At 44.3% G+C, this 18,774-nt stretch overlaps 1 long non-coding RNA gene across 2 annotated transcripts in view; it reads right to left on the bottom strand.

Annotated features, from left to right (window-relative positions):
• LOC105095792 (uncharacterized) overlaps nucleotides 1-18,774 on the bottom strand; it is a 249,117-nt gene that overhangs the window by 147,560 nt on the left and 82,783 nt on the right. For both annotated transcript variants that reach the window (XR_010377330.1, XR_837780.3), the window contains exon 4: nucleotides 8,552-8,742. This is a non-coding gene — a long non-coding RNA (uncharacterized LOC105095792). The remainder of the gene's footprint in view (nucleotides 1-8,551; nucleotides 8,743-18,774) is intronic.

The following is an 18,774-nucleotide window of genomic DNA, read 5'->3' as shown; positions in this document are numbered from 1 at the left end:
CTCAATTCAGTTAAAGAATTGTCCGTGGGTAGGATGACCTATAAAAGGGTTCTTAGGTCATTTTCCCTTAGAAAAAGTCACTGCAGGAATGTAATTCGCTACCTATATTACAGCATCTCATAACCAATAAAGGTCCTCTTTTGTGTGCAGCTGACCTTTCCTACCATCTATGTTTTGACTGGCGCCCTTCTTCTACTCTAAAGCCAGGGTGAGCCTCTGCCGAGTGAGCCAATCAAAGCGGGTTCCTGGAACCCTGAAGCAGTCAGCAACCCACCAGCCATGAAGAGCTTCCCAGTCCTGCCTCTCCATCAGAATGGACAAGACTCAAAATTGAGGATGGATTAGCCCCCTTGGGGTCATATATAGACTGGCACTTAATATTTTTATTCCTCTTTGCACCCAGAGTTTGGGGGCACATATTCAGTGATGCAATAGGAAATGTCTGACAGTCGGTTCTGGGTTGGAGAGTGGGGGGGGCGTGGCAGGGGTGGAGTCCCGGTTTGTAGCCTTTGCCAATTTCTGTGGTATCAATACTCCTGTCACAGCCCATTTCAAGTTACCGACATGATGTCAACTGACTGGCAAAATTCCTGAAAATTTAACCATCAGCTCTTGCAAGTCTGTTCAAGCCTGCTGTGGCATCAGACTGCGGCTACTTCTGACGTGTGTGTGCACAGAGTTCTTGAACAGCCCGCAGCCCTGTGGGCTTGGGAATGCTTCTACTTCTTTAGGATCTCAAATATATTCCCTCATCTTCCCCTACACCCTTCCTTTCCTTTTTCCACTTTCTCAATTTTTTAAAAAAACTTCTTACATTCTCTTGTCTTCCTCTACGGGTTCTCACCCTGTACAGAACTTCAGGCCATGGGGAGCTGAAATGATATGTTCCTATTACCCATGTCACTCTGTGATAGCTGAAATTTAGGCAGAGCTGAGAACAAGCTAGTTGGGGATTAAAGATTCCACAATTGATACAGGCACAGTTCAACTACAAAAAATTATTCAAGGCTGATAATTAGAGATCCAAAGCTGAATAAGGCAGTCTCTGCCTTCTAAAAACTCATGCACAAATGAGAAGATGGCTAATAATGTCCCCATGGCAGAAGTTAAAAATCACAGAGTTCACACGCAGGTGTTTTTTAAATCTATCTCAATAGAGTGGTCCAGGCAGTACCTACTAATCAGTCAGAGCTGGCACTCAAAATGAAATGTATTTGCCATCCTTGACCTAGTAGAATAAATGCAGTAAGTGCAGGAGAGAAAAGACAGGAAAAATATAAAAGAAGCAAAGGTGCAAAAGGCGGGGGGGAGGGGTTGCCATAGACAAGCTTAAATACTATTTATGCCAAAAGCTAGCCCTGTCTATGGACTTAGCTCTAAGTGAATGCATTTGGGGTCACCGCAAGACACTGTTCTTTTGTCCCTGGGGACTGTCCATGGCAGGAACCAGTGAGAGGGCACTGTGATTAAAAAAGGTCACAAATATAATGAAAGCCAAGCTGTGCGTTTAGAAACACCTCCAAGCACAGGGTTCCAGCCATGATCCACCTCCTTAAAGGTGGCTGGCTGCCTCCTCTGGGGGCCCCTTAAGAAGGAGACTCACACTCAGCCTATACAGAATCTCGTTACTACCTCCTACATATCTGGGGACCCGAGTGTCGAATGTGGTCTGGGGGTCTACAGTTGGCCAGAGAGATGAGTATTTTTTCAATAGAAGAGAAGGGAATTGAGTTTTAATACACACACAGTCTGAGAACCCATTCTAATTCCAAATACCAACACTCCATGAAGGAAAACACTGCCGTGGGACAAATGAGCAGGATGAGCAAGATTTCAGGCACTTTGGGGACTGCACGACCTGGGAGTGGTGTTTTGCAGTCACACACAGATTTCCTAGATTCTGGATCTTTCTTGTCACAGACTCTAGGACCTAATGGCTCCCTGTGCTTCCTGACCCCCAGATCTCTGACCTGGAGTCACATAGCCTTGCCACACTCTAGTTTGAATCTGTGTGATCCTTCCTAAAACTTTACGCTCTTTGAAAAGAACCTTTAGGGAGGATCTCAGTGATAGATATCCAGTTGAATGGATCTTTTCTGGTGAAATCCAGGCACTGCAGTTCCATGCCCATCCCTTCCACCATAACACAGCCTTAACCACCCCATCTTGTCCACAGGACTGATGTGTAGAAGAAAAGGTCCAAGAGATAGCAAACAAAGCTCAACGTGAAATGACTGAGCTGAAAACACTGGATCAAACAGATTCTCCTGAGCTCTTAACCTCGTGGGAGGAATGCAGCCAAGTTCAGAGATTGAGCAGTAACGTTTACTCTTGCTCCACGTGCAAGTGTTGCCTTTTCAAGATTCTGATAAAAGGGAACAGGCTGCCTCTGCTAGATCAGGTGCTGCGTGGTGGTGGTCTGCTTTATTATCAGGAATGGAGTCACTGCCTGTCTAATGTCATGCCAGGTACCCATCTTAAAACAGGGTCTCTGGGGAGGATTATTCTAGAATAAGGCATTTCCCTCCATTTAAAGTATGTTGTGTCAAGAATAAAGTTCAATAAGATTAAGGAAGAAAAATACCCCGAAGTAACGTATTTTTACGTCATCCTTCTTCCTCTGCCTCTTTTTTAATGTCAGCTCTCTTGAGCCGTCACTCAATCACAGCATCCCTAAAGAATAGGAGAGAAGCATGGATCTAACCCTTGCTATTTTTATTTTTGGAGACACGAATGAGGCAGTCGCTTCTGGAGGAAGTCACAGAAGAACTTCTGAATCAGACGGTATTTCACCCCCTGCCACAGGCCAGATGTCTTGAGCTCTCTCGTCTCCCAAGTCAGAGAGCTCTCCAGGCTCACTAAATGGGACACGAAATGGCCTTGTGCAGCTCAGGCACAGAAAATGCGAGGACTATGGCATGAGCCCAGCTGCAGACGGGGGCTCTCCTTGCCCAGGGTCTCAGCTTTCTCTAAGGGAGGGCGGGTGTGCAGGAGGAGGGTTAATACCCCATGGCAAACACTGCACCAGAGAGGCAAGGCCTGAGTGCCAGTGGGAGAGAGGATGGATGTGATGTGTTTTCCTCTCAAGTCCGAATCGGGTCTGGTAGGCAGGGTGGAGGGCATCTCTGTCCATGAACCAGAGCAGTGGATGTCAGCAGGCCCCTGGCCTACCCCCTTGTTCCATGTGAATCTCCATTTCCTGTCTCATCAAGGCCAATTCCAGACTCTTCCCCCTGTCTTCCTCTAACTCTGCCATCTCACAGTTTCTCAATATTACCATCCTAGAAGCAAGAAGGGTGGGCTTGCCCTCTTAATTCCCCGTGTCACCACTAGGCATCAGCTCCTTTCCAGGTGCTAGCTAGACCTTACCACTTAATTTCCCTCAGCACCTGGCCCTACACTTGGAACCTACTATGTGTGCTTGATAAAGATCTTTTGACTTGATCTCCTCACAGATGACTAATTCCAAAGCTAAAACCAACCCTTCCCTCTTTTAAGGAATCTCAGAGATTATTGCCATGAACTAGATGTTTGGGGAAGCTTGACAATTTTATGGTAGATGTTTTTTTTCCAGCTTTAGTGAAGTGTAATTGACAAATAAAAACTGAAATATATTTAAAGTGTATATTGTGTTGATTTGATATACACATACACTGTGAAAGGATTCCCCCGTCTAGTTAATTAACACAGCCATCACCTCACATATTTATCTTTGTGTGTGTGTATCAGAACATGTAAGTTCTACTCTCTTCACAAATTTCAGTTATACAGTAAGTATTATCAACTATAGTCACCATGATTAGATCATCAGACCTTATTAATCTTACAGCTGAAAGTTTGTACCCTTTTACCAGAGTCTCCCAATCCCCCCCAACCCCAGCCCCTGGCAACCATTTTCTACTCTCTTTTTCCTATGAGTTTGACTTTTTTTAGATTCCACACATAAGTGATCCCATGCAGTATTTGTCTTTCACTGATTTATTTCACTTAGCATAATGCTCTCAGGGTCTATCCATGTTGTTTCAAGTGATAAGACTTCCTTCTTTTTCATGACTGAATGATAATATATAAGTAACCACATCTTCTTTATCCATTCATCCATTGACAGACACTTAAGTTGTTTCCATACCTGGGCTACTATGAGTAATGCTTCAATGAACATTAGGACAGATATCTCCTAGATATCCTGTTTTTGTTTCCTTTGGATATACACACAGAAGTGGGATTGCCAGGTCATATGGTAGTTCTATATTCAATTTTTGAGAAAACCCCATACCTTTTTCCATACTTGCTGCATCAATTTACATTCCCATCAACAGTGCACAAGGGTTCTCTTTTCTCTACATCCTCATATGGCAGATATTTTGACTGAAGACACCACAGAGAGAATGCTCACTATTTTGAAAGAAGCCTCTTCCATTATTGCAAAATTCTTTTTTTTAATTCTTAGATGTCCCTTAAAATTGAATCTCCGATATGGGAAGTGGTTACCCCGCATTGGTGAAGCTCCTCTAGGGACTGGGAACTTACTCCCTCAAGAGGCAGCTCACTTTTTCTTTTGACTTTCATGTCACCAGAAATTTCTACTTTATCAAGTGCTGCAATGTTCCTTTAGCTTTTGTCCATCAGTATTACTCCACTCCTTTGGAACATTTCAGACAAGCTGATTCTTCTCATACATCATAACCCTTCAAAGGTCATAATATGAGATGTGGGAGGAATCCCTTCTCCTCTTCTCATTTTTTCTCAGAAAAGGAGCTTCTGTCCCTCTCTCATTGATAATCTTATTGGTAGGATCCTTATTGAGTATAACTTACTTGTGGGCTTGATTACTGTCTCAAGGCAGAAATTGGGCTGGCAGGCTCCTCTTTCTCTGTTCAGGAGCCAGGGGACTCTTGCTTGCTCTTGGCACCTTCTGCGAGCTGAGTGCCCTGTGGTACCTGCCTTTGCCACAGGCCTCCTGAGAAACAGCCCTAGTCCAGTTGACTGTGAACTTGGGGACTAAGGGCAAAGGACCACCTGGACACAGGCAAGTGTTGTAAGGACTCCAAGTTTGAGGGGACTTTTCAGGGAAAGCAAATTGGAGTCTTCAGATGTGGGCCTTTAGCTAAAAAGACCTGCTGTATTTCAAGGAGTAGGACAGGATCTCTGAACACGAGAAACCCACCGTGCACTGGGTAGTCGCCACAGGCTGACAATGAGATGAGCTAGGTCAGGGAAGGTTCTGGATTCTACCACCCTCAGAGTTATGGATATATAGGCTTACTTCAGAAATATTACAGATTTGGCTCAGGATCACCACAAAAAAGCAAATATCACAATAAAGTGAGTCACATAAATTTTTTGGTTCCCTAGTGCATATAAAAGTTATGTTTACACTATACTGTAGCCTATTAAGTGCACAATAGTGTTATGTCTAAAAAAAAAAGTAAAAGTATATACCCTAACTAAAAGTACTCTATTACTAAAAAGATGCTAGCCATCATCTGAGCCTTCAGCGAGTCCCAGCAGTAACATCAAAGATCACTGATCACAGGTCACCATAACAAAAATAGAATAATGAAAAAGTTTGAGAATTACCAAATATGAGAATTACCAAAATATGACAGAGACACGAAGAGAGCAGCAAATATTGCTGGAAAAATGGCTCGAATAGACTTTGATGCAAGGCTGCTACAAACCTTCAATTAATTAATTAAAAAAAAAAAGGAAATATATGTGAAGGGCAAAAAAACAAGGTCTGCCTGTACAAGGGAACTCAGGATAAGCTGATAATTTTTCACTCCAAATTTTTCATTGATAAAAAGAAATAACAACAACCTCTTACCTGGTGGTCTCTGAAATGTCTAAGGAAATTGATGTCAGGCTCTCAAGTTACTCCGAGAAGGAAGGTTGAATTACAATCAGAATTACCCACCCTCAAAGAGCCAATGTGGAGACGTGAGAGACTGTGAGCTAATCGCCTATAAATAATAAGAACCGATTAACAGTTCAGATTTTAAGTTTTTACAGTGTGCCAGGCACTGCTCTGAGCACGTTACATGAATTAGGGCATTTTGTCCTCAAAGTAACCCTATGGAGCAGGTATTAGGATCGCCCCTATTCTACAGCCAGGAAAGAGAGGCACAGAGAGGCTATGACATCACCACAACACACAGCTAAAGGGTGTCAGAGCCGGACCGTAAGCCCTGCCGTCTGGCTCTACAATTCATGTTCCCCAGTCCTCTACCACCCTGGCAAAGTGGTCATGCGGGATACTCTAGTGGAATCACAGCGAATCAGGTGCACCAACTTGCATATAAATGGGTACGTTTGTATTGACATTGATTGTTTTATCTTTTTAATCTGGTTTATCTTCCACTACGGATCATTCACAAGCTTAAGGATTAAAATAGCAAGGACAGATTGGGGACACTGACTAATGGTGAACTGCTGTCCCTCATGGGAGATGCAGGCTGAAAAGATACTGAAGAGCATCCCTAAAAGCAAGCTTGCTGGGCAGAAAGTGGTACTGGCTTAAAAATAATTCCCCCAAAAAGCAATCTGGTGGAAACCCTAACATCCTCTCCTTATGTCCCCACCTCCTCATGTTCTTGGAAACATAGAGGCAAAATCATCTTCTACAGCCAACTCTCTAACTATATCTGCCAGAGAAAAGTGGCATCTCTTACCCAAGACCTCTGCCTAGAGGCTCACACATCCTCGACCTAGTTGGAGCCCAGGCGAAGGCTCTAATGTTCTCCTATAACAGAACAGGAGGACACAGAGACCCAGGCACAGAATCCTAGCATGTGTGAAATGTAAGGATCTAGTTAGTTACAGAATGGGGCCCCTTCTTTTTAAAGGGGATAAAACTGAAGCCAGGTTGGTGAAGTCACTTACTTTAGATCACACAGCTAGCTAGTGCCTTATTCCTCTTTGTTTCCCTGGAAGTTGAGCATAGCAGATGCCCAGTAAGTGTGTAATTAATAATCTGTGTGCGTTTAGGAAGGTCTCAGTTTTATCAACTATAAAATATGGAAAATGCTACCTGTTCTACATGCTCCACAGAATGACTATGAGATGAGGAGCAAATAAAGTCGATCTTCCTCCTCTCCTACATACTCCCACACGACCTTTCCTCCAGATAAAGTCGTGAGCAGGAAAGGAAAGAGGCACACTGTCATTCCACTCCCCTCTCCCTCCTCTGTCTTAAAGATTTCCAAACAAAGCAGCATGGTGATTTGGGTAAGACCAGACACCGACTTAAGCTGGGCTAGGAAACCAGAGAGGAAAACCAGTTGACTTGGTGGGGTTTGAGGGTTTTGATTTTTTTTTTAATTAATTGAATTTTGTTCCTACAATAGAGAGAAAATTAAGTGTAAAACAGTCATATTCTATTCAGGTAGCATAGAGGTAACCTAGATCAATTCTTTCACTTTAGAGATGAGGGCCTGAAAGTAAAAACAAAATTTGCCCCATGACATACAACCGGTCAGGAGCAAGACTCCTGACTCATTTTTCCTCTCATTAAACAAAACAATCACCTTTACACATGGCTTCAAGGAGGGACAGTATTGTCCTTGGCAAGACGCAGGCCCACTTTAAAGTTGTTGGTACCTATAGCCATTGTATGTTTACTCACATCCATGCAAGTGACAAACTTCTGGACACAGGCCTCCCCCCACCGCCTCGATTTCCATTCTCGCATTTCTTCAGAGGATGTCACAAAGTTCCCAGGGGCCTCCTCATTACATATCCAGCAGTCTCGGCCCCGTCCTCCCCCCTGACTTGCAGCATGAGACTGCTTGGCCAATCCATCATTGCCTACATGCTCCACCGTTTGGCAGCTGTTAATACTCCACCCCTGCCCCCCACCTCATTCCTTGTGCCCCTCCGACCATTCTTTTCCTGGAGCTCCTCCTCCCTCCCACCCTGGGTACAAGCAGAGAATCCCATGGCTTCAGCAGAAATCCTGAGACAGAGAATTCCTCTACTTTCGTTGCTCTGCCCTCTCTCCTGAGCTCTAAAGAAGCATTTCCACATTAATATCCCCCAACCGACCCCACCCTTCAAACCCAATGGTCCAAATGAACGCACAGTTTTCCATTCTCATCTCCTTCCATCCTTGACTTCTCATTTCCACACCAGCATCACCTGCTCACAGCACCTGACCTAGAAACCTGACACTCATCGTCACTCCTTCTATTTCGGCCGTGGCTCCAATTAGCTTCAGAATCCTTCCTGTCGCTCCCACCTTTGTCAAGCTTTTCAAAGTATCCCACTCTCTCTCCTCTTGCTGCCACAATTCTATTTCTGGCATCACAGCCATAATCCTTCTGCACCAGACATCCTCCCACTCAATCTATTCTGTAGACTGTTCTAGAATTGTCTTCCTAAAGCCCAGATATGATCAGGAACCCTACTGCTCAGTAATTGTCAATGGCTTCACAAGTCATTCCAATTTCAATCCAGAGTCAATCCAAATTCCTGAGCATGGTTGTATTAGTCAGAGTTCTCCAGAGAAACAGAACCAATAGGATTTACATAGATTTAGAGAGAATTGACTCACATGATTATGGACAGAGGTGGGCAAGTCCCAAGATCTGCAGGGTGAATTGGCAAGTCGGAGGCCCTGAAGAGCAGGTGGTTTACTTTCAGTCTGAGTCTGAAGGCCTGAGAATCAGGAGAGCCGATCATGTAGTTACCATCTGAAGGCCACTGGGCTCAAGGTCCAGGAGGAGTCGATGTTTCCATTCAAGTCTACAGGCAGGAAAAAAGCCAATGTCCCAGTTTAAAGGCAGTCAGGAAGGAGACGATTCCCTCTTACTCAAAGAAGGGGCAGGGCAGCCTTTTTGTTCTATTCAGGCCTTCAATTGACTGGATGAGGCCCACCCACATCAGGGAGGTCAATCTGCTTTATACTGTCTCCCAATTTAAATGTTCATCTCATCCCAAAACATCCTCACAGAAACACTCTGAATGTTGGACCACATATCTGGGCACCCCATGGTCCCATCAAGTTAACACATAAAATTAACCATCACATTGGCATTACAGACATTTTACAACATGTCCTCATTAAACTATAACGGGCTTCTAGAACACTCACTGTGTGCTAGGCACTGTGCTACGTGCTTTCACATTATTAAAAGTGCACTAAGTACCAGAACTTCAAAGTCATAAATAGAAATGGTAATATGTGTGAGTGTGCATGTTCTAATATTTTCGACCTACAGCAAAATGAAACCAGAACTAAGTGGATTTCTTAAGATTCCATATTTTAGTATATGTGCTGTTGAAGCGAGCACATTAAGAGCCATATTTAAAAGAAGCACTCATCGATTAGGAAACAAAACGATTATGGGAATTATTCATAACTAACATTTTGAGCACTTGCTATGTGCCAGTCAGTGGGCTAAGTGTTTATATGCATTGGCTTACTTGAATGTCACAAGAAACCCATGAGTCGTTATTATGGCTCATTTACAAAAGACAAAACTGAAGACTAAAGAGGTTAAGTGACTTGCCTAATATCAGAGACTAGGAAGTTGCAAAGCTGAATAGGAACTCAAGTGTGTCTGATTTTCAAGCCCCAACCCCTAATCTTTACACTCTCCTGCCTTGTTAGTAACAGCTTACAAGAGATGCCAGGGAGTGTACTACTCCATCTGGCCATACAAATTCATCTTCCTGTTTGCACAAACACCACAGGACTAGAAATCATATACTGTAAGTATGAAGCATGGGGTTTTTATTTAAAATTCCAAATTTTTTTTGATAGTGTTTATGGAAGACATTGTAAGTCTCATGACAAGATAGCCCCAGGGTGTAGTGTTTGGATGTCCTTGTCCTGGCAGGGATCCAGATCTAGTCTAAAGTAACAGAGGATCACACTTCAGATCACAAAGCACTTTCCCACACTCCCTCCCTGAACTCTCACAGTGACCCAGAAAGGTATTATCAGCCTTATTATTAAAAATAAATAAAGTTCATAGAGTTAGAGACTTGCCCAAGGTCACACACCTTGTAAGTGGTCAAATTTTTGACTGCTCCATGTTGCCTCTTAATAACACCCCTTACTGTTGGATACGAGTCACCCTCTGACAAATCTCATTGTACAGAGCTATTGCTAATGGTTACTGAACCAGAACCGCATAAAGTGGTCACTACACAAGATCATTAATTGCAGAAGATTCGCTAAATCCAGAGGTCTTCCCAGGATATAGAATAGCTTTGCTGAGGCATTTCTGCGTGAAAGGATTTGCTGTAATGTGATTCCACCTGAACATTTAGACATTACCATGAATTCTGCTTCAAAGAGAAGGTCTCTCTTAACAAGCTACTGTTGGAGCTGCTTCTCTGCAGCTGGCATTTCAGAGGAAACCAGACATTAGGGGAGTTTCTCTTTGGATTTAGAGACAGAGAAGGAGGGCTAGGGACCCAGATATCCATCCACCCACCCTTCCCCAGTGGGAGATGCTGTGATGAGACAGGCAGCATCTGAGAATCTGATCAAATGTGTTCACCTGGCTGTCATATCACAGGGCCAAAGCCACAGCCTGGGAGGACCAGCTAGACCTTTCTAGAACCAAAACCACCCTGGGCCGCTGCAGTGGCCTCATTTGATGGGACACCTCCTATCTCCATCAGGAGAGCTGGGGAGAGGATTGAGGAGGGCTCAGAGAGCCTCTAATCACACACTAGATGCCCTTGGGCAAGCTCACAGATGTTCCATCCATCAAAACTGCTCACCCAGAGGACATGATCCATGACAAGCAGCTCACGGTCAGGCCACATGACAGCAGAATGATTCCAGTGCAAAAGTGTGACAGCCATGCATACAGGGTCAGCTCTCAGCACCCCAGGATGAGGCACGGGATGGAGGTGCCAAAGGATTCCCCACAATCCCACACACGCACGCACCTACACACACGCTCTTCTTATGTCATGGTTACCGAGGCAACCCAACATGAGTCATCAAATCTCCAGGTGGATTAGCAGAGCAGGAGAAAGGCTTTTGTTTGTTTAAAGCTTTCCCTTTCTTTTCTCTTAATAGCTTGGTCTGATGTTGATAATATCCAAGTACCTCTCTCGCTCTCGGAAATCCTAAAATCAGTGTGTTGAGCTTGTTTAATCTTACAAAGCAATCTACATTTTTTTCATAATGGGTCCGGGTGGAGAAGCCAGGGTTTAGCAATAATGCTGCAACTGGCAGATTTGAAATGATTCCTAGAACTATGAGGGTGGTGACTTAGAAACTGTATCCCCTCTGGTCTGAGGGTCAGCACTGGTCCCCCAGGGGCCCACGAGGCATCTGGTCTTCTCACAGAAGACTGCCCTCCTAGCATCTGAGCAAGCAGGCTCTTCTGGGGCACAAAACGGTCCCTCGGGGCACAGCGTGCCTGCAGACTTTCTATTTTGGGCCCTGAAATTCTGCACAGCTCATTGGCTGTGCTTGCTGAACAGGAAGGTTCTTCTCAGGGCCACATACTGGAGGATTTTACCAAGAGCAGAAATACGTCAGTGGAGAAAATGAGATGACAAGTCACGAGGGTGACGCACGCACTATGTAAGAGACTCGGTCTTCTCTCCTGGCCTGAGCTTAGAACATTCTCCTCTCAAGAGAGTCTGCCTGGATCTACTCAGAACACCCCAGAGAGGCATCCGATGACTGATCTGGAGATGGGACCTTTGCCAACTGGGAAGGACAGGCACCAGTACTGAACTTGTCCTGTATAGTAAGTCTTTTCCCCAATACGCATGGCCAAGGTTCACATCACCAGTGGCTAACTCCCAGGCAAAATCAAGTGCTTTGAGCCCACTGAGGGAAGAAACTGGGTGACCTAGAGGTCAGCAAACCCACTACTTTGCCCTCACTTCTGCCTTAGCCAAAGTTTCCTGGCCCTTCTTTCCACATGGGTCTTAATTTAGGACCTCAGTTAGGTTTTGTTAAAGTAGAGGTTCTTGGCCTGGTAAAGTCAAGCTGCAGGTAACTGCTAATTGTCAGCAGGACAAAAACAGAACAAACAATTCCACTTCAGCTCACCTCTCCCCACCTACAGTGTCAACAGCAAGTGTCAAGACTTTCCATCACTGACTGTTACAAAAAGCCTAACAGGGACCACAAGAAGTACTTCTGGAGCAGGGATTCCGGGTGTGGAATCTGCAGTCACTGGAGCAGCAAAGAATTATTTCCATAGGGCTGGGGAGCGGCATGGGCTTTGCTTTACAGAGCGTTTGAGATAGTATTCACTTTCATAACCTTTTATCTCTAGCTTCCCAATGTATCATAGGCCAGCAAATATTCCACTGGGCCCACAGTGAGCAGAGCTGCCCCCCAGGGTGTGCGATGAGAGAAGGTGAAAACCCTGCTTACATAACGTCCGTGGTATCTACACCCACACTCCCACCCAATCTGGGCCGGAGTGGTGGGCTCTGTAGCGTTTCTCATTGGCTTCCCCTGCCCCATTCTCACCAGCCCTGCCCTAGATCTCCTTCTGACCCGATAGCAAAGTAACTGCTCAACCCTTGGGCTGTTCTGTGGAGTTGGATCAAAGTTATGCTAACTGGCCTAGCTTTACTCACAGGTAGCATTTGGAAGATATTTAAAAGGGATTTTTAGAGGTCAACCCATCCCTTCAATTCAGAGGAGGAAAACAAGAGAGGTGAGATATGAAGTGACTTGTGTAAGGTCACACAGCATCCTGGTGGCACAGACTAGAAGATGAGCCTCTTGGCTTCAAATCTGGAGTTCACAGTTCTCTAACTCAGTAAGGTTTGAAGGGAGGGAGAAGACTTCCTCAAACCTCCTCCTGTGATCTTCTCTACCTGATTATTATTTTTTCCCTTTTTAAAATTTTTTCCCATTTTTTAATTGAAGTATAGTTAATGTACAATATTATATGGAGGTATACAACATACTGATTCACAATTTTTAAAAGTTATAGTCCATTTATAATTATTATAAAATATTGGCCACATTCCTTGTGTTGTACAGTAGGTCCCTGTAGCTTATTTTATACCTAATAGTTTGTCCCTCTTAATCCCCTACTCCTGTATTCCCCCTCCCCCTTCTGATTTAATAATATTTATTAGTTTAATCATCTACCTGATTATTATTAACAACAACAACAAAGATATATCTGGGGATAGGAAAGCAATATTTTAAACCACCAGAACTTAAGCATAAATTAACAGATTTTATCAGTCAACTCTGTGAATGGAGGCCCCTGTATAGTGGGAGAGCTCAGGGTCCAGAGACAGCAGTGGGTCCCATTAGGAGCCTATAAAAAAAGGGCAAAGAACCCTGAAGACAAATGTCCCTTATATCACAGCTAGCTTCCCAACTGTGAATGAAGGGGGTGGTGGGAAACATCTAGAACTCATAGCTAGATTACGTCCAGGGGATCCAGCTACTCGTCAGCAAGGATCTTTAGTGATCAGTCTTTGTTTTGTCCCCAACTGGCCAGTATGACCTTGGACTGACCCTCAGGAAATGTGAGCTGCAGAGCCTCTGGTCTGCTGAAAAGCTCTGTCACAACCCCACGGCAGGAAATTAGACGACCTTAGCCATTTGCAATTACCTGCTGCCGCTCTTGGCTTAATTCTGTTTCATTCACACTGGTTCCCAGCATCCTGACATTTCCCATCCACTGCTGCTCTCACCAGCCTCATATCCTACCTCTTTGAAAAGGTCTCTATAACCACCTTTGAATCAAAAATAACGCTAACTCATACTTATCCTAACGTGGTGCAAAATCTCGATTAACCTGAGCCCAATATCTGAAGGCTGGAATAGGTGGATTTGGGGGTTATTATCACATTCAGTGTTCAGAAAAGGGATCATTCCCTCTTGTGGAATTACTTGAAACTATTTTGATCTGCAAATACCCCACTGAGTCACAAAACAGCATCAACAATACCTTCTCATTCCTCCAACCCCCTTCCCAGTTTTCAGAATCCTAGCTGAGGTGCTACCAGTCCACTGAAACAGAACGCTAGTTTTCTAAGGCCAAGTTGCTTTGGCTACTAAATTTCTGAATGCACTGACAATGCCCTTGATATTGGTATAACTGGAATAATTCCAACAGGCAGTTTCCTTGGTTGGGAAACTTGCTTCCCATTGCAGTGGCTGTGACTTCCTCTCCCTACCTTTCTCCCTAGCCTGCTGCTCCAAATCTCTAAGTGTGGCACTCAGAATCAGTACCTGGCACAGATATTCTTAGCTTTGACCCAGGCCCTAAGCCCAACTTGTTCATACCATCTTACGGACTTATTTCACTTCGGTGGATTCCTGTAACTTCCAACTGTTCTTCTCTTCTGTACCTTAAAGTGCCTTTTCTCTTGCTGGAACTGCCTTTGGGTTGTTTCTGGAAGTATTCATTTCTTTTTCAACTCTATCCATCAACAGGCTGCTAAGTGATTCCTCCTCAAACTGCAGCTTGGCCGGGGTGAATGGGGGGGGGGGTCCTTTTTGAATGCCTGCCTCCCAAAGCCAAGGTAGAAGGATGTTTAAACCTTCCTAGGGTGTTTGGGGAGCAGACAGGATCCTCCAAGGCTTGGCAGAGCCTATGCGGAAAGGTAGAATGAAGCTCAGTTGGTTCTGGAAGGAAGAAAGTTGCGGCACCAGGTTCTGAGTTGAGAAATAACTGTGGTGTCACTCTCTCAGTGTGCACATGCTTGCTAATGACCTGGCAGTTCAGGCTCCACTCTGCTACTCAGCTCCTGCTTCTCTAGAAAGTTGTCTAGCAGCCAGGATTTGTATCCACCTGCAGCCTGCTCTCCAGAAAGAAAACCTCCATACTGATATCAGACCATGAAGATGTAACTTTATGAGTTAGCTATGATTTTTTTAAAAGATAACATAAATTCAACTTCTGAGCAAATAGAAGGCCGTGGAGCATATAATAAAATGGGCAGGCCTCAGAATCAGGCTAAACTGGATTCAAATTCTGGCACAGACACTGAACAAATACATGGGTGGCTTTGGACCAATTATTTTAATTCTCTGAAATCTTGATTTCCCTACAGTAAATTGTGAATTAAAAAAAAAAAAACCAAGAGATTTACACAGTTGTGTGGATGACTTAACAGTTAACAACAACAACAAGGAGAAAGTGAACATCTGAAGAGCACTTATTTTGAGCCAGGCTTTACTTTTGGGTACTTTATACATATTAAATCATTTTTCCTTCTACTAACCCTAAGATAAGGTTATTAATTGCTATTAAAATCAGTGCTATTATTATCCTCATTTTATGATGAGGAAATGGAGACACAGAGAAATTAAGTAACTTGCCCAACGTCCAGCAACACCCTTAGGTGCTGGTGAGCTGGAGGGTAGGGGGAGCACAGGAGAAATCTGCTCTACTCCAGGCCTCAGTCCTCCCAAACCTGAGGGGCAGTGGGACCAGCAGGGGTCTTAGTCCTCAATTCTCTCCAACCCTTTATTTAACCCACTCCTTGGAGGGAGACAAGATGCCCAAGGAGCTCATAGACCTGTTGTCCCAGGACCCCTGGACAGGCCCAGATTCAAGAGGATGAGTGTCCCACTAAGCAGATCATGCCTGCTGGCTGGAAGAGTATCTCTTTGACGGGCACTAGAATAATATTGACAGAATGATTCTAGGTGATTCAATTTTTTCTACAGAGATGGGGTGCTATAAAAATTTGGCAGGGGCCACACACCTAGGGTAGCCCTGCAAGTTCCCACTGCTAAGAAGCATGGTTCTGGGACTGGAACCAGGCAGCCTAACTCTAGCACTCAGCTCTCCGTGTGCAGGACTGGCTCACAGCAAACACACAATCTAGTGAAGCTATTATGGATGTTACATGCCTTGGAGAGTTTGACTAAAAAGAATCCCACGGTAAAGCAAATTTATAAAATAAATGTGATTTTTTGCCTCTGCTCTTAAGTCTTAATTCAGGCTCTGTGAAAAGAAGCCCACTAATAAATAATAAGGGGTGAGAGCCAATGACTGAGGCTAGAGAATTGTATTCCAGGCTGTCAGGCTTTTCCATGAGAGAAGAAAGGCAATAAAGAGTTTGTGGATCTTTGCCTGGGTTTCAGAGTTGGGGCGGAAGCTTCTAAATCCTTGGAATTTCCCAAGTGATGGGACTATCTCTGTTATCCATGGTGGGTCCTTGGGACCACACCTGAGTTTATGCTAATGAGATGACACATGGTGAGCTCCTAGATAATTTCAGGATAGGGGCTGGCCAGTGCAAAAAAGACCACCCATGTGATTACAGGGGTGGAGGGGACCTGGAGATGGAGTTCAATTACATGGCCAATGATTTGATCATGCCAACATTATGAAACCCCCATAAAAATTCTGGATATCGAGGCTCAGTTGAGCTCTCTTTGTTGATAATCATACACTGATGTGTTGGGAGGATGATGCATCCTGAAGGCCAGGAAGCTTCATGTTTGGGACTCTTCCAGACTTCAGCCTATGCATCACTTTATTTAATTGGTCTTAATTCTCATCCTTTATAATAAAGCTACAATCCTAAATATAACATTTTCCTGAGTTCTGAGTCATTCTCATGTATTTTCAAACCTGAGAGGGGAGTGGGAAACCCCAGGATTTGTAGCCAGTTGGTCAGAAGAGAGGGTGGCCTGGGAAACCCGGAGCTTGTGACTGGGGTCTGAAATAAGGGGAGTCTGGTGGGGGACTGTGCCCCCAACCTATGAGTTCTGTATTAGCTCTGGTAGTTAAGGGTCAGAATTGCATTGTAGCAGGAAAAAGGAAGGCCCTGCCCCATGAAGCTATGCCAGGCAGGGAAGGGGCGAAAGGGCAACAGGGCATGACCTGTTTTATTTTTTTTAGGATCCTCTCCCCCTATCTTGGCCTTTCCAAGCATTGTCTATCATCCTCTACTTAACAGTCTCTGCTGCCACAGCTGAGAGGCCATGTCTGAAACACAGCAACATCCTCTCAAAAACTTCTAAGCCTTTTCTTATTTATAAACCTCAGTTATCTGCTGACAAAAAGAAAAAAACTGAGCAGATTAAATTGTTCACCATGATACATTCCCCAGCTGCATTTATACTCTCTTCCAAGGATCTCAATATTTGATACAGGTGCATCAAGGCTTTTATAAAACAGGACGAAATCTTTTCTCCTGAGTTTAGATAAGGTGTGGTTCTGTCCAGTGGTCTTTAATGGTCCTTAGATCTTCATGATAAAGCAGAAAGGGCATCAAATTGGAGTCAAGGGCCTTGAGTCTGGGTTATCTCAGGGGCCATGCATCGCTGGAGGGTGGGGCAGGCAGGCAGGGCCAGGCGCTTGCCAGGTCCTATCCTAATCATCTGGGGTTCAAAACAGGGCTTCCAGCCCAATGAGGAATGAATGAAGCATAAAAATGGAATTGGAGGAGAAATCCAATCAAACAAGCTGGAGGAAGACTCAGATCTGATGGGTACACCATTGCGAAGGCTCATTTAAGTGACCAGGAGAGCAAATGTTGACAGATCCTACTGCTCTGGGCCTCTCACAACACCCCAGAGGATCCATCTGGGATGGACTGGGAAGAGGGGAGAAGCAAGCACATCCACCTGGGAAAGCCTGTGGCAGATAAGTTCTGACAGGAGGTCCTCACATTGGAGTCTCTCTTACAAGTCACTTCTGTCAATTACTGCAACTTAGGGGGTGCTAGCATCCTGACACTCCAAAATTATCTGTTGACTTTAAACAACAGAAGGTGTTTGAATGAACCGGCAATGTAGGAGAGCACACAGGAGCGTAGCTAAGGAAGCCCTAACAATGCCTCCTAGTTCTGGGCTGATGAGGGGAGAAGTAATAAAGAGAGGGAAATCGAGTGTCTTTTCACCCTCCTCTCCTTACCTCAACACCCTACTGTCCTGTCTAGTTGCTATTATAGCTCTTTTTTTAAACTGTTCTTTTCTCCACATTGTTTTCTAACAAACCCAACACATTAGAGAGCTGCAGTTTTCCAATGTTCCTTCAAAGCCCTCTATGTATCTATATTTCCCATAATTCATGAAGTCAGTTAAATGTTAACCCATCTGAAGCAAGTTTTGGTGAGTCCTATAAACAAAGACTTATAGTGAGCAAATCTCATTAAGGTGGTACCACGGCACCAAATTTAAGCCAAATGGACACAATCCCTATGCCCCTGTCCTGTAAATCTAAGCCTTCCATGGAAACAAACATCTATTTCAGCAGAAATCATGGAAGAAAGAGAGAGATGGATGGGAGCTGCTGGAAATCATAGCAGAGCCATTTCCAAGCATCCATGATTGCCACTGGCTGTATCGATTGGATAATGACAAGGAGATCTGGTTTGAGTCCAAAAAGAGAAGCCACTCAGAGAAGACAGAAGGAAGGAGTACTTAATTTTTATGAACCTGTTGGCTGGTGCTTGATATTAATATTTTATGTTGTCAATTTTGTCTTCTTTTTTTACTTTAAACTCAAAATGAAGAGCTATAACTGGCTATCATCCCAATTAGAGCATGCAGCACTTCCCTGTACTGTCCTCTCCTCCATACTGGTCTAGCTCCTGACAGCCCAGCATGGGAACAGGCTTCTCATCGCGTCAAGCCATTGCAAGTTCAATTTTGGAAAACATGTACTAATTTCAAGGACTAAAACAAGTCACCCCACTGCTAAATCTCAGCGCTCTCTTTCTTAGGTGACAGTATGTGGGGGTCTATCTTAGGGGTCATGAATAGAAATGGACGATGACCCTGCATAATGCCATCCTGTTCTTTCCCCCTCTCTTTCCTCACCACCCCCGGTTTCTCGGTTGAGTTTAGATTTTGGT

This window comes from Camelus dromedarius, chromosome 22 (genome assembly GCF_036321535.1).
Source record: "Camelus dromedarius isolate mCamDro1 chromosome 22, mCamDro1.pat, whole genome shotgun sequence".
Lineage (NCBI taxonomy): Eukaryota > Metazoa > Chordata > Mammalia > Artiodactyla > Camelidae > Camelus > Camelus dromedarius.
The sequence above is the reverse complement of the archived record's forward strand: the minus strand, read 5'-3'. Positions and strand labels throughout refer to the sequence as shown.